This window comes from Pseudophryne corroboree, chromosome 1, assembly GCF_028390025.1.
Source record: "Pseudophryne corroboree isolate aPseCor3 chromosome 1, aPseCor3.hap2, whole genome shotgun sequence".
NCBI lineage: Eukaryota > Metazoa > Chordata > Amphibia > Anura > Myobatrachidae > Pseudophryne > Pseudophryne corroboree.
The window spans coordinates 515,993,654-516,008,755 of record NC_086444.1 but is presented as its reverse complement, the minus strand read 5'-3'; the positions used below and the strand labels follow the sequence as shown (position 1 = coordinate 516,008,755).

The 15,102-nt window shown below is 48.0% G+C and overlaps 1 protein-coding gene across 2 annotated transcripts in view; it reads right to left on the bottom strand.

Moving 5' to 3' along the window:
- Window positions 1-15,102, bottom strand: part of DOCK8 (dedicator of cytokinesis 8) — a 458,638-nt gene that overhangs the window by 65,183 nt on the left and 378,353 nt on the right. The gene's annotated exons all lie outside the window — the stretch shown is intronic.

Sequence of the window (15,102 nt, the reverse complement as noted above, 5' to 3'; positions counted from 1 at the left end):
AACTTTAAGAAGCCTTTGGAAGCAGATGTAGACGCTGCTAGAATTAAACCGACAGAGCGGAAATCTGCACTTTAAGGAATGCAGTCATAAACTGGCCTCCGAACCACCCTGAAGGAAGGCAAAGAAATGGGAAAGGCGAAACCTAAAAGTATGAAGCCCAGTGCCTTTCACACCATAAGATGTAGATCTTCCAGACCCTATGGTACTACCGGGACGAAACTGTTTTACAGGCGCGCAACATAGTATGGACAACCAGAGGCGAAAATCCCTTTGCCTTCAAGAGCCCGGCCTTAAAAGCCAGCCCTTAAAGCCAACCGAAGATGGTCTGCGTGCAGAAACGGACTCCACAGCGGCAGATCTGGACATAGTGGAAGACGCCAGCTGAGACCTAGAGCCAGAATGGTGGCTTACCAGAACCTGAGCGTCCAGTCCCGAGCCACTAAGATCAACAGTACCCATTGCATCTTGACCCGCTTGAGCACCCGAGGTAACATGGGAATTAGCAGGAAGAGGTACGCTAGACGGAAGCTCCACAGTATTGTCATGACATTGACTGTGAAAGCCAGCGGGTCTCTGGACATCGTACAAAATTAACATGAGGTTTACCTTTGGAAGATCCACTTTCAAACCAACTGTTGGAAGACCTCTGAATAGAGTAAACACTCCCTCGGGAGAAATGTGGTTCTGCTGAGGAAGTCCGCCTCCCAAATTTCCACACTCCCTCTATGATACTATTGAGATTGCCGGAACAAAGGTCTCCGTCCAGGAAAGAATGCGGGATGCCTCCGCGCTTTTGGTACCACTCTGATTAATCACATATGTCACCGCCGTGATGTTGTCCGATTGAATCTGCACCAGGCAGCCAGGACAGACTGGGCCCCAACAGTAGATAGATGGCTCGGAGCTCGAGCACACTGATCGGTAGTGCCACCTCCGAAAATGACCAAAGACCCTGGAGGCAAAAATGTAAAGCTACGGCACCCGGAGTCTTACGTCCATGGTCACAGTGACCCAAGCTGGGGTGACCAAGGATAATCCCTGGAGCAGAAGATCGGAAACCAGCCACCACTGAAAGAAGAGACAACAAGTGCTGGCGGACAAAACCAGAAACTGAGATGATTAATGACCAATTCTGGAGAATTTTCGCACTGTAATTTCTGTGAGTGGAACCAGGATTACTGAATGGTCTTGAAAGTGGAGACTATCAAACCCAACAGCTTCCTGCGAAGCAATAACGATGGATGAGGCACTGACAATACCACCGTGACCTAATCCTGGAGGCTCCAGGTTTTGGACTCTAGTAAGAACACCCACTGCAGAGAGGTGTTGAAGAGTACCCCCAGGAAAAGCAGGTGTTGACTAGACATCAGATGAGACTTTCAAAATTCAGAATCCAGCCGTGCGGTCCAGGAGATCATCTAAATAGGGAATGACTACAATACCTTCCTTGCGCAGCAGACTCATCTTGACTACCATGATCTTCGTGAAAATGTGCGGGGCAGGTCCCAGAACTGATAGTATGCCAAGCTGATGTGAACTTGAGGAGAGAGTAATGACCTGCCCAAATAGGAACATGAAGTTACACGTCCCTGATGTTGAGTGAGTGCTAAAATTCGTTGGCTTCCATACCGTGGATCACTGATTGGAGAGATTCCATTTGAAAATGGTCCACCCAAAGCCTAATGTTAAGGGCCCAAAGATTCAAAATCAGGCAGAAGGAACTGCTCTGAACGAGAAATAGTGGAGTAGAATCCCAGTTTCCATTCTAAAAAGCATTGAGGCGGCAGACCCTTGCGGTCAATCATGTAACCCAGATAAATAGATACCCAGCACCTAGGTGTTGGCGATTACTCCATCCACCAGTCTCTGAACTGGAGCAGGCATCTGACTAGGCTGGGCGGGGAAAGATAATGTCAGGTGCTAAGTTTCTCAGGAGCCTTCTTCCCCGAGAATCTACTGGCCCCAGCAAAATGACCCCTTGGAGTTGAACCCTTGCAGAGTAAAAGACTTGTCTCTGATGGATTGTCTTCTAAAGGCCCCCCTGCAAAACATACGAAACTGCAGACCTCGCTGCCTGGGAGCAGCCACAAGAAGAATAGTACTATTCCCACTGGTGGCCTGGGCAACTATAGCATCCAACTCAGGATGTGCCTCCAGAGACTTTGGCTGAGAATTTGCATTCCAAGCACGGAGCCAAAGGGCATGCCGAGCAGCGACAGCCACAGCTAAGACCCGTGACACCACATAGTAACCGCCTTGCATGGCCTCACAAACATATTCCGCCACTCCCTGGAGCTGTTCCACCACATCTAGCAAAGAATCCTTGGAAGAATCCCCCAACAAGCTTCTCAGCCTAGATCTCCATGGCTTGAGCCACTCACGTCGAGGCTAGCAAAGGATGGATAACTGCCCCAGAGCCAATAAAGAGAGACTTGAGACAATCCTCAAGACTCTCGTATAGCGGATCTTAAGATGACACAGAGTCCTGACCCAGAAGTGCAGTGTGCTTTGCCAATTGCACCAATGGGGCATCCATCTTGGGAGACTGTTCCCACTTGGCCACATGGTCCACTGATAGCTGATAAAGAGAAGCATGGCGTGACTTGAGGACTGTTTAGCGTGACTGCAGCAAAGGTGTAAGAGGACACATCTGTACTTGCTACTTCTTTTGAAAACCACACTGACTTTCTTTTCCTTGTGCGTTTCCTAACCCTTTTGATATGGTATCCAGAATCTAGGTCGGCACACATTACGTCGACACTTATTGGCCAACACGTTATGTCGACATGAAATAGGTCGACACAACCATTAGGTCGACATGGAAAAGGTTGACATGAGTTTATCCCATTTTTTTTTACTTTTTCATACTTTACGATCCACGTGGACTAAAATTGGGAACGGTAGCCTGTGCCGAGCGCAGCGAGGTGATACGGTGCAGTAATTGGGGTTCCCCGTCACTTTACAGAGAGAACGACACAATTTTTTTTTTTAAACTCATGTCGACCTGTTTCCATGTCGACCTCATGGCCTTGTCGCTGTCAACCAATAGGTGTCGACCTGTGTGTCTACCTAGACACTGGTGACCCCGAGTTCCATACCCTTTGATACAGAGGTCTTTTGCCTTTAGTATTGCACTTTTCAATTTTTCTCACTTCTCCTGCACTCCTTCCAAGTTTCTCCACTGTGCCAAAGAATCGCTTACACATTTTCCCATCCCTACAAAATCAGCCTTCCTAAAATCTATCACCTTTGTTTTTGTATGGGATGAGTCCATCTTTATTCTGAACCATACTGGTTGATGATCACTGGATCCCAGGTTATCACCCATTTTTACGTCGGATATTTTTGTCTCCATTTGTAAGTATGATCAAATGAATTCTGAGTACATCCAATTCTTTCAACAATACATACTTGTTATTTTAAAACATAGCAATACAAACATTCAAAATAAGTACAATCAGTTATGTTAAATTATTGTATTTTCTGCCCATGGCCAGAGTCTCAGTGAATGGGTTTGTTTCGGACTCCTTCCCCCTATCCAGGGGAACGAGGCAGGGCTGCCCTCTGTCCCCGACTTTGTTTGCCATTGCTATTGAGCCACTGGCATGTTTGATTAGAGCAACTCAAGATATTGTGGGTATTAGGGTGGGCGCAAGAGAGGACAGGATAGCGCTATACGCTGATGACCTATTGCTCTTTGTGGATGATTACGTTTCCTCCCTACCTAAACTCCTTGACTTAATAACCGACTACGGTCGCTTCTCCGGGCTCAAAATTAACTGGGATAAATCCACCATTACTCCCCTTAGAGGCCCAGCCTCGGTGGCCCCAGTGATTCACACCCCCCTTAAATGGGTAGATTCTTTTAAGTACCTGGGTATATGGGTATCAAATGACCCTTGTACCTATGTTTCCCTTAATGTCTTGCCGCAGATGGTGTATCTTCGTTCGAAGGTCAAGATTTGGGGGACTCTGCCCCTGACTGTTACTGGTAGGGTCAATTTGGTCAAAATGGTATACTTACCTAAACTCCTATATGTCCTCCAGCAATCCCCTATATATATTAACTTGAAGACATTTAGACAGATTGACAGTTTGCTCTCTTCTTTAATATGGGCCAGCAGGAGAGCGCGGTTGAGACTTGACGTTCTGTCCAGGCCGAAAGTGTTGGGAGGCTTAGCTCTCCCTATATTTCGATTTTACTATTATGCCGCGCAGTTGGCACATATATGGGAGTGGGTGAATGCCCCAGATGGTCTCACTATACACTCCCACATGCTTTTACAGGTCTACCCTGACGGCACTCCATTACAGTTGCTTCTCTGTGGGAACCCTAACTTGTCCAAGATCCCTATAATAAAACAGGCCGTCCTCATATGGAAACAGGTACATGTTATCCTATTAGGCCAAGGTATTGACCCGGATACTCCTCTGGACAATGCCTTTGGCTTCCCAGAATTGGCTTTGCTGCAGGTTGGGGCGGTGTGGGGGAGGTGGGGGGTGACATCCCTGGGCCACCTGTATAACGATGGTATACTGAAATCCTTCTTGCTGCTGCAACAGGATTATAGTGTACCCTCTTCTCATTTTTACCGATACCTGCAGCTGAGACATGCACTTAATGCACAATTTCCCGAAACTCCTCCAATGATTGCTGACTCCCCGGTCAAGTCTCTCCTGCAGTCCCTGGGAAGTGGACATCTGGTGTCCAACATTTATACAAGCATGCTTCGATCTCACTATTCTGACCCGTTGTCCCTTCTCAGGAACAAGTGGGAATCTGACTTGGGTGCCATCTCTGATGAGATCTGGGAGGGTGCTTTATGTTCTGCACGATTATCCACTACCACCACCAGATATCAACAAATCCAACTGTTTATCATACACAGAGTTTACATGACACCAGTGCGCTTGCGACATATGGGGGGTACCTACTCCTCCAGATGTCCTAAGTGCGATAGCCTGGATGCAGACTTTTGGCACATTATCTGGCTATGCCCCAAGGTAGCCGTATTCTGGTCGGGTGTTATTGACGCCCTGGTGTCAACGGGTATTCCCTCGTCGATATGCTCCCCGACGACATGTGTGTTATCTGCTGTGGAGGAGGATGCCCTGGACCCCCCTGCCAAAAGATATGTAATCAATATGTGCGGCATGGCCAAGGTGTGTATTGCCAGGCTTTGGCTAGCCAAAGATGCGCCCACAATGCGATCCTGGGTCTCACTTGTAAATGATACGGCCTCTCATGAGAAATATGTATACTTAGCTAGAGAAGCGGGGAAAAAATATAAGGACCTGTGGGGTAGATGGCTTATGTCTCCGCGCTCTGGGATCCAGAGTGTCTGAGCACCCGCTACTGAAGGCTCCGTGTCTGGCTGAGTGGGAAATGAGACATGCAACAGTTAGACTGGGTGTGTGGTTCTAGATCTACATCGGGTGAGCTGCCTCTCTTTGTCTATGTAGTCCCCTGGCGCCTGCGGTCGGCCATTCCTTTGCCAGTGTTGCTGCTGTGTGATCTGCTTATTGATTATGTTGTGTTGCCATAGACGACTATGTACAATATACATTGCTCTGTAAGATCCATGCTATCGTGCGATATTAATTCTAATTTATAATCTATGTCTCGGAATTTCAGCCTGCACTTGTTTTACTGTGTTAACTGAACCCTAATTGAACTGGGAATCTGCGTATTCCCTGGGTCGGGGTTTTGTTTTGTTTATGTTTGCTTTTTGTTTTTCTTGTATTTGTGTTTTGGTGAAAATCTGAAAATCAATAAAAAAAGTATTGAATTTAAAAAAAATAAGTACAATCATTTTTTTTCTTATACATCACACTTATGTTGTGCTTTTTTTCAAAGACAGAAGGTATACAACTTGCTTTAGCCCTTGCATGGGCAAGCTTGTGACTCAAAGAACAGTCACACGCTTATCCATGCAATGGCTACAGCAAGTCTCTGATTTGCCTGGTGGACCAACTTTTTGATACATTTCAATCCTACTTGGATGGCTACATTGTTCAATACAAATTTTTGATATGTCATAATTGCTCCAAGTTTGTAATACTACAGCGATTAGCACCTTGATGAAGTCTCCTGAGGAGATGAAATGCATATAATAAAGAGACTGTAAAATCCACAGTGAGAACCTTTACCCCCAGAGTAGTGCCGAAAAAAACCAGACCCTAGGAGTGAGAACCTTACAGCTATTGTCACAAATGTGCACTGTATTACTATGCTTTAATATTGCGTGAATTTACATGTTTTAATAAATGTTTAAATTGTATTAATTGTGTTTATATGGTATGTGAGGCTAAAAGCCTGTTTTTTTTTATAGGGTGTTAATAATTATAAGATAACTTTTTATGCACCAATTAATAATAATTAAGGCCAGTCGATTTTATACAACCCCTCCTAAGAAATACATCTCGTATAACATATTATCAATAAGTTGCAGATTTCATACTGTATATTGCACCCTCTCAATAATAAGATTTTACTCACCGGTAAATCTATTTCTCGTAGTCCGTAGTGGATGCTGGGACTCCGTAAGGACCATGGGGAATAGCGGCTCCGCAGGAGACTGGGCACAACTAAAAGAAAGCTTTTGGTCTAACTGGTGTGCACTGGCTCCTCCCTCTATGACCCTCCTCCAGACTTCAGTTAGGATACTGTGCCCGGAAGAGCTGACACAATAAGGAAGGATTTTGAATCCCGGGTAAGACTCATACCAGCCACACCAATCACACCGTATAACTTGTGATACTATACCCAGTTAACAGTATGACAAAAACTGAGCCTCTCAACAGATGGCTCAACAATAACCCTTTAGTTAAACAATAACTATATACAAGTATTGCAGACAATCCGCACTTGGGATGGGCGCCCAGCATCCACTACGGACTACGAGAAATAGATTTACCGGTGAGTAAAATCTTATTTTCTCTGACGTCCTAAGTGGATGCTGGGACTCCGTAAGGACCATGGGGATTATACCAAAGCTCCCAAACGGGCGGGAGAGTGCGGATGACTCTGCAGCACCGAATGGGCAAACTCTAGGTCCTCCTCAGCCAGGGTGTCAAACTTGTAGAATTTAGCAAATGTGTTCGACCCCGACCAAGTAGCTGCTCGGCAAAGTTGTAGAGCCGAGACTCCTCGGGCAGCCGCCCAAGAAGAGCCCACCTTCCTCGTGGAATGGGCTTTTACTGATTTAGGATGCGGCAGTCCAGCCGCAGAATGTGCAAGCTGAATCGTACTACAGATCCAGCGAGCAATAGTCTGCTTTGAAGCAGGTGCACCCAACTTGTTGGGCGCATGCAGGATAAATAGCGAGTCAGTCTTTCTGCCTCCAGCTGTCCTGGAAACATAAATTTTCAGGGCCCTGACTACGTCCAACAACTTGGAAGCCTCCAAGTCTTTAGTAGCCGCAGGCACCACGATAGGTTGGTTCAGATGAAAAGCTGATACCACCTTAGGGAGAAACTGGGGACGAGTCCTCAATTCTGCCCTATCCATATGGAAAATCAGATAAGGGCTTTTACATGACAAAGCCGCCAATTCTGATACACGCCTGGCTGAAGCCAAGGCCAACAACATGACCACTTTCCACGTGAGATATTTCAATTCCACGGTTTTAAGTGGCTCAAACCAATGTGACTTTAGGAAATCCAACACCACGTTGAGATCCCAAGGAGCCACTGGAGGCACAAAAGGGGGCTGAATATGCAGCACTCCCTTAACAAAAGTCTGAACTTCAGGTAGTGAAGCCAGTTCTCTCTGGAAGAAAATCGATAGAGCCGAAATCTGGACCTTAATGGAACCCAATTTTAGGCCCATAGTCACCCCTGACTGTAGGAAGTGCAGAAAACGGCCCAGCTGAAATTCCTCCGTTGGGGCCTTCCTGGCCTCACACCACGCAACATATTTTCGCCAAATGCGGTGATAATGGTTTGCGGTCACTTCTTTCCTAGCTTTAATCAGCGTAGGAATGACTTCCTCCGGAATGCCCTTTTCCTTCAGGATCCGGTGTTCAACCGCCATGCCGTCAAACGCAGCCGCGGTAAGTCTTGGAACAGACAGGGCCCCTGCTGCAGCAGGTCCTGTCTGAGCGGCAGAGGCCATGGGTCCTCTGAGATCATTTCTTGAAGTTCCGGGTACCAAGCTCTTCTTGGCCAATCCGGAACAATGAGTATAGTTCTTACTCCTCTTTTCCTTATTATCCTCAGTACCTTTGGTATGAGAGGAAGAGGAGGGAACACATAAACCGACCGGTACACCCACGGTGTCACTAGAGCGTCCACAGCTATCGCCTGATGGTCTCCTGACCTGGCGCAATATCTTTCTAGCTTTTTGTTTAGGCGGGACGCCATCATGTCCACCTGTGGCCTTTCCCAACGGTTTACAATCAGTTGGAAGACTTCTGGATGAAGTCCCCACTCTCCCGGGTGAAGGTCGTGTCTGCTGAGGAAGTCTGCTTCCCAGTTGTCCACTCCCGGAATGAACACTGCTGACAGTGCTAACACGTGATTTTCCGCCCATCGGAGAATCCTTGTGGCTTCTGCCATCGCCGTCCTGCTTCTTGTGCTGCCCTGTCGGTTTACATGGGCGACTGCCGTGATGTTGTCTGACTGGATCAGTACCGGCTGGTTTTGAAGCAGGGGTTTTGCCTGACTTAGGGCATTGAAAATGGCCCTCAGTTCCAGAATATGTATGTGTAGGGAAGTCTCCTGACTTGACCATAGTCCTTGGAATTTTCTTCCCTGTGTGACTGCCCCCCAGCCTCGAAGGCTGGCATCCGTGGTCACCAGGACCCAGTCCTGTATGCCGAATCTGCGGCCCTCTTGAAGATGAGCACTTTGCAGCCACCACAGCAGAGACACCCTGGTCCTTGGAGACAGGGTTATCAGCCGATGCATCTGAAGATGCGATCCGGACCACTTGTCCAACAGGTCCCACTGAAAGGTTCTTGCATGGAACCTGCCGAATGGAATTGCTTCGTAGGAAGCTACCATTTTTCCCAGGATTCGCGTGCAGTGATGCACCGACACCTGTTTTCGTTTTAGGAGGCCTCTGACTAGAGATGACAGCTCCTTGGCCTTCTCCTCCGGGAGAAACACTTTTTTCTGTTCTGTGTCCAGAGCCATCCCCAGGAACAGTAGACGTGTCGTAGGGACCAGCTGTGACTTTGGAATATTTAGAATCCAGCCGTGCTGTTGTAGCACCTCCCGAGATAGTGCTACCCCGACCAACAACTGCTCCCTGGACCTCGCCTTTATCAGGAGATCGTCCAAGTACGGGATAATTAAAACTCCCTTCTTTCGAAGGAGTATCATCATTTCGGCCATTACCTTGGTAAATACCCTCGGAGCCGTGGATAGACCAAACGGCAACGTCTGGAATTGGTAATGACAATCCTGTACCACAAATCTGAGGTACTCCTGGTGAGGATGGTAAATGGGGACATGCAGGTAAGCATCCTTGATGTCCAGTGATACCATGTAATCCCCCTCGTCCAGGCTTGCAATAACCGCCCTGAGCGATTCCATCTTGAACTTGAATTTTTTTATATATGTGTTCAAGGATTTCAAATTTAAAATGGGTCTCACCGAACCGTCCGGTTTCGGTACCACAAACATTGTGGAATAGTAACCCCGTCCTTGTTGAAGTAGGGGCACCTTGACTATCACCTGCTGGGAATACAGCTTGTGAATTGCCTCTAGCACTGCCTCCCTGCCTGAGGGAGTTGTTGGCAAGGCAGATTTGAGGAAACGGCGGGGGGGAGACGTCTCGAATTCCAGCTTGTACCCCTGAGATACTACTTGAAGAATCCAGGGATCCACCCGTGAGCGAGCCCACTGATTGCTGAAGTTCTTGAGACGGGCCCCCACCGTACCCGGCTCCGCCTGTGGAGCCCCAGCGTCATGCGGTGGACTTGGAGGAAGCGGGGGAGGACTTTTGCTCCTGGGAACTGGCTGTATGCTGCAGCTTTTTCCCTCTACCTCTGGGCAGAAAGGACGCGCCTTTAACCCGCTTGCCCTTATGGGGCCGAAAGGACTGTACCTGATAATACGGTGCTTTCTTTGGCTGTGAGGGAACATGGGGTAAAAATGCTGACTTCCCAGCTGTTGCTGTGGAAACGAGGTCCGAGAGACCATCCCCGAACAACTCCTCACCTTTATAAGGCAAAACTTCCATGTGCCTTTTAGAATCTGCATCACCTGTGCACTGCCGAGTCCATAACCCTTTCCTGGCAGAAATGGACATTGCACTTATTTTAGATGCCAGCCGGCAAATATCCCTCTGTGCATCTCTCATGTATAAGACTGCGTCTTTAATATGCTCTACGGTTAGCAATATAGTGTCCCTGTCTAGGGTATCAATATTTTCTGACAGGGAATCTGACCACACAGCTGCAGCACTGTACATCCATGCTGAAGCAATAGCTGGTCTCAGTATAATACCTGTGTGTGTATATACAGACTTTAGGATAGCCTCCTGCTTTCTATCAGCAGGCTCCTTTAGGGCGGCCGTATCCGGAGACGGTAGTGCCACCTTCTTTGACAAGCGTGTGAGCGCTTTATCCACCCTAGGGGATGTTTCCCAGAGTGACCTATCCTCTGGCGGGAAAGGGTACGTCATTAGTAACCTTTTAGAAATTACCAGTTTCTTATCGGGGGAAGCCCACGCTTCTTCACACACTTCATTTAATTCCTCAGATGGAGGAAAAACTACTGGTAGTTTTTTCTCTCCAAACATAATACCCTTTTTTGTGGTACCTGGGGTAACATCAGAAATGTGCAACACATTTTTCATATCCTCAATCATGTAACGTGTGGCCCTATTGGAAGTTACATTTGTCTCATCGTCGTCGACACTGGAGTCAGTATCCGTGTCGACATCTGTGTCTGCCATCTGAGGTAGCGGGCGTTTTAGAGCCCCTGATGGCTTTTGAGACGCCTGGGCAGGCACAGGCTGAGAAGCCGGCTGTCCCATATTTGGTATGTCGTCAAACCTTTTATGTAAGGAGTCGACACTGTCCCGTAATTCCTTCCATATAACCATCCACTCAGGTGTCGGCCCCGCAGGGGGTGACATCACATTTATCGGCATCTGCTCCGCCTCCACATAAGCCTCCTCATCAAACATGTCGACACAGCCGTACCAACACACCGCACACACACAGGGAATGCTCTGACAGAGGACAGGACCCCACAAAGCCCTTTGGGGAGACAGAAAGAGAGTATGCCAGCACACACCAGAGCGCTATATAACACAGGGATGAACACTATAACTGAGTGATTTTCCCTTATAGCCGCTTAAATATATATTGCTGCGCCTAAATTTAGTGCCCCCCCTCTCTTTTTTACCCTTTGTAGTTTGAAACTGCAGGGGAGAGCCTGGGAGCGATCCTTCCAGCGGAGCTGTGAGGGAAAAATGGCGCCAGTGTGCTGAGGGAGATAGCCCCGCCCCTTTTTCGGCGGACTTTCTCCCGCTTTTTTATGGATTCTGGCAGGGGTATTTTTCACATATATAGCCTCTGGGACTATATATTGTGATTATTTGCCAGCCAAGGTATTAATATTGCTGCTCAGGGCCACCCCCCCCCCCCCCCCCAGCGCCCTGCACCCATCAGTGACCGGAGTGTGAGGGGTGCATGAGGAGCAATGGCGCACAGCTGCAGTGCTGTGCGCTACCTTGTTGAAGACCGAAGTCATCTGCCGCCGATTTTCAGGACCATCTTCATGCTTCTGGTTCTGTAAGGGGGACGGCGGCGCGGCTCCGGGACCGGTCGATCGAGGTCGGGTCCTGTGTTCGATCCCTCTGGAGCTAATGGTGTCCAGTAGCCTAAGAAGCCCAAACTAGCAGGTAGGTTCGCTTCTTCTCCCCTTAGTCCCTCGTAGCAGTGAGTCTGTTGCCAGCAGATCTCACTGAAAATAAAAAACCTAAAATATACTTTCTTTTCTAGGAGCTCAGGAGAGCCCCTAGTGTGCATCCAGCTCAGCCAGGCACAAGATTCTAACTGAAGTCTGGAGGAGGGTCATAGAGGGAGGAGCCAGTGCACACCAGTTAGACCAAAAGCTTTCTTTTAGTTGTGCCCAGTCTCCTGCTGAGCCGCTATTCCCCATGGTCCTTACGGAGCCCCAGCATCCACTTAGGACATCAGAGAAACATTCTTTAGAGATATCCTTTCCAGTCTTACTAACAGAAGACTTATTGAGAGAAGCAGCCGAATTCCATTCATTTATTTTGGCGCAGGATAAGGGAAAACATTTTGGCGCATATATATATATATATATAATACATACTGTATGTACCGACAGACAGAGATATTTATTAACAAGGGAGGTGGTCATAATGAAAAAATAAGAATTTACTTACCGATAATTCTATTTCTCGGAGTCCGTAGTGGATGCTGGGGTTCCTGAAAGGACCATGGGGGAATAGCGGCTCCGCAGGAGACAGGGCACAAAAGTAAAGCTTTCCGATCAGGTGGTGTGCACTGGCTCCTCCCCCTATGACCCTCCTCCAAGCCAGTTAGGTACTGTGCCCGGACGAGCGTACACAATAAGGGAGGAATTTTGAATCCCGGGTAAGACTCATACCAGCCACACCAATCACACCGTACAACTTGTGATCTAAACCCAGTTAACAGTATGATAACAGCGGAGCCTCTGAAAAGATGGCTCACAACAATAATAACCCGATTTTTGTAACTATGTACAAGTATTGCAGATAATCCGCACTTGGGATGGGCGCCCAGCATCCACTACGGACTCCGAGAAATAGAATTATCGGTAAGTAAATTCTTATTTTCTCTATCGTCCTAGTGGATGCTGGGGTTCCTGAAAGGACCATGGGGATTATACCAAAGCTCCCAAACGGGCGGGAGAGTGCGGATGACTCTGCAGCACCGAATGAGAGAACTCCAGGTCCTCCTTAGCCAGGGTATCAAATTTGTAGAATTTAGCAAACGTGTTTGCCCCTGACCAAGTAGCTGCTCGGCAAAGTTGTAAAGCCGAGACCCCTCGGGCAGCCGCCCAAGATGAGCCCACCTTCCCTGTGGAATGGGCATTTACATATTTTGGCTGTGGCAGGCCTGCCACAGAATGCGCAAGCTGAATTGTATTACACATCCAACTAGCAATAGTCTGCTTAGAAGCAAGAGCACCCAGTTTGTTGGGTGCATACAGGATAACAGCAAGTCAGTTTTCCTGACTCCAGCCGTCCTGGAACATATTTTCAGGGCCCTGACAACATCTAGCAACTTGGAGTCCTCCAAGTCCCTAGTAGGTGCAAGGCACCATAATAAGCTGGTTCAGGTGAAACACTGACACCACCTTAGGGAGAGAACTGGGGACGAGTCCGCAGCTCTGCCCTGTCCGAATGGACAAACAGATATGGGCTTTTTTGAGAAAAAACCACCAATTTGACACTCGCCTGGTCCAGGCCAGGGCCAAGAGCATGGTCACTTTTCATGTGAGATGCTTCAAATCCACAGATTTGACTGGTTTTAAACCAATGTGATTTGAGGAATCCCAGAACTACGTTGAGATCCCACAGTGCCACTGGAGGCACAAAAGGGGGTTGTATATGCAATACTCCCTTGACAAACTTCTGGACTTCAGGAACTGAAGCCAATTCTTTCTGGAAGAAAATCAACAGGGCCGAAATTTGAACCTTAATGGACCCCAATTTGATGGCCCATAGACACTCCTGTTTGCAGGAAATGCAGGAAACGACCGAGTTGAAATTTCTTTGTGGGGCCTTCCTGGCCTCACACCACGCAACATATTTTCGCCACATGTGGTGATAATGTTGTGCGGTCACCTCCTTTCTGGCTTTGACCAGGGTAGGAATGACCTCTTCCGGAATGCCTTTTTCCCTTAGGATCCGGCTTTCCACCGCCATGCCGACAAAACGCAGCTGCGGTAAGTCTTGGAACAGACATGGTACTTGCTGAAGCAAGTCCCTTCTTAGCGGCAGAGGCCATAAGACCTCTGTAAGCATCTCTTGAAGTTCCGGGTACCAAGTCCTTCTTGGCCAATCCGGAGCCATGAGTATAGTTCTTACTCCTCTACGTCTTATAATTCTCAGCACCTTAGGTATGAGAAGCAGAGGAGGGAACACATACACCGACTGGTACACCCACGGTGTTACCAGAACGTCCACAGCTATTGCCTGAGGGTCTCTTGACCTGGCGCAATACCTGTCCCGTTTTTTGTTCAGACGGGACGCCATCATGTCCACCTTTGGTATTTCCCAACGGTTTACAATCATGTGGAAAAAACTTCCCGATGAAGTTTCCACTCTCCCGGGTGGAGGTCGTGCCTGCTGAGGAAGTCTGCTTCCCAGTTTCCATTCCCGGGATGAAACACTGCTGACAGTGCTATCACATGATTTTCCGCCCAGCGAAAAGTCCTTGCAGTTTTTGCCATTGCCCTCCTGCTTCTTGTGTCGCCCTGTCTGTTTACGTGGGCGACTGCCGTGATGTTTTTCCCACTGGATCAATACCGGCTGACCTTGAAGCAGAGGTCTTGCTAAGCTTAGAGCATTATAAATTTACCCTTAGCTCCAGTATATTTATGTGGAGAAAAGTCTCCAGACTTGATCACACTCCCTGGAAATTTTTTCCTTGTGTGACTGCTCCCCAGCCTCTCGGGCTGGGCTCCGTGGTCACCAGCATCCAATCCTGAATGCCGAATCTGCGGCCCTCTAGAAGATGAGCACTCTATAACCACCACAGGAGAGACACCCTTGTCCTTGGATAAAGGGTTATCCGCTGATGCATCTGAAGATGCGATCCGGACCATTTGTCCAGCAGATCCCACTGAAAAGTTCTTGCGTGAAATCTGCCGAATGGAATTGCTTCGTAGGAAGCCACCATTTTTACCAGGACCCTTGTGCAATGATGCACTGTTTTTAGGAGGTTCCTGACTAGCTCGGATAACTCCCTGGCTTTCTCTTCCGGGAGAAACACCTTTTTCTGGACTGTGTCCAGAATCATCCCTAGGCACAGCAGACGTGTCGTCGGGATCAGCTGCGATTTTGGAATATTTAGAATCCACCCGTGTTGTTGTAGCAGTATCCTAGATAGTGCTACTCCGACC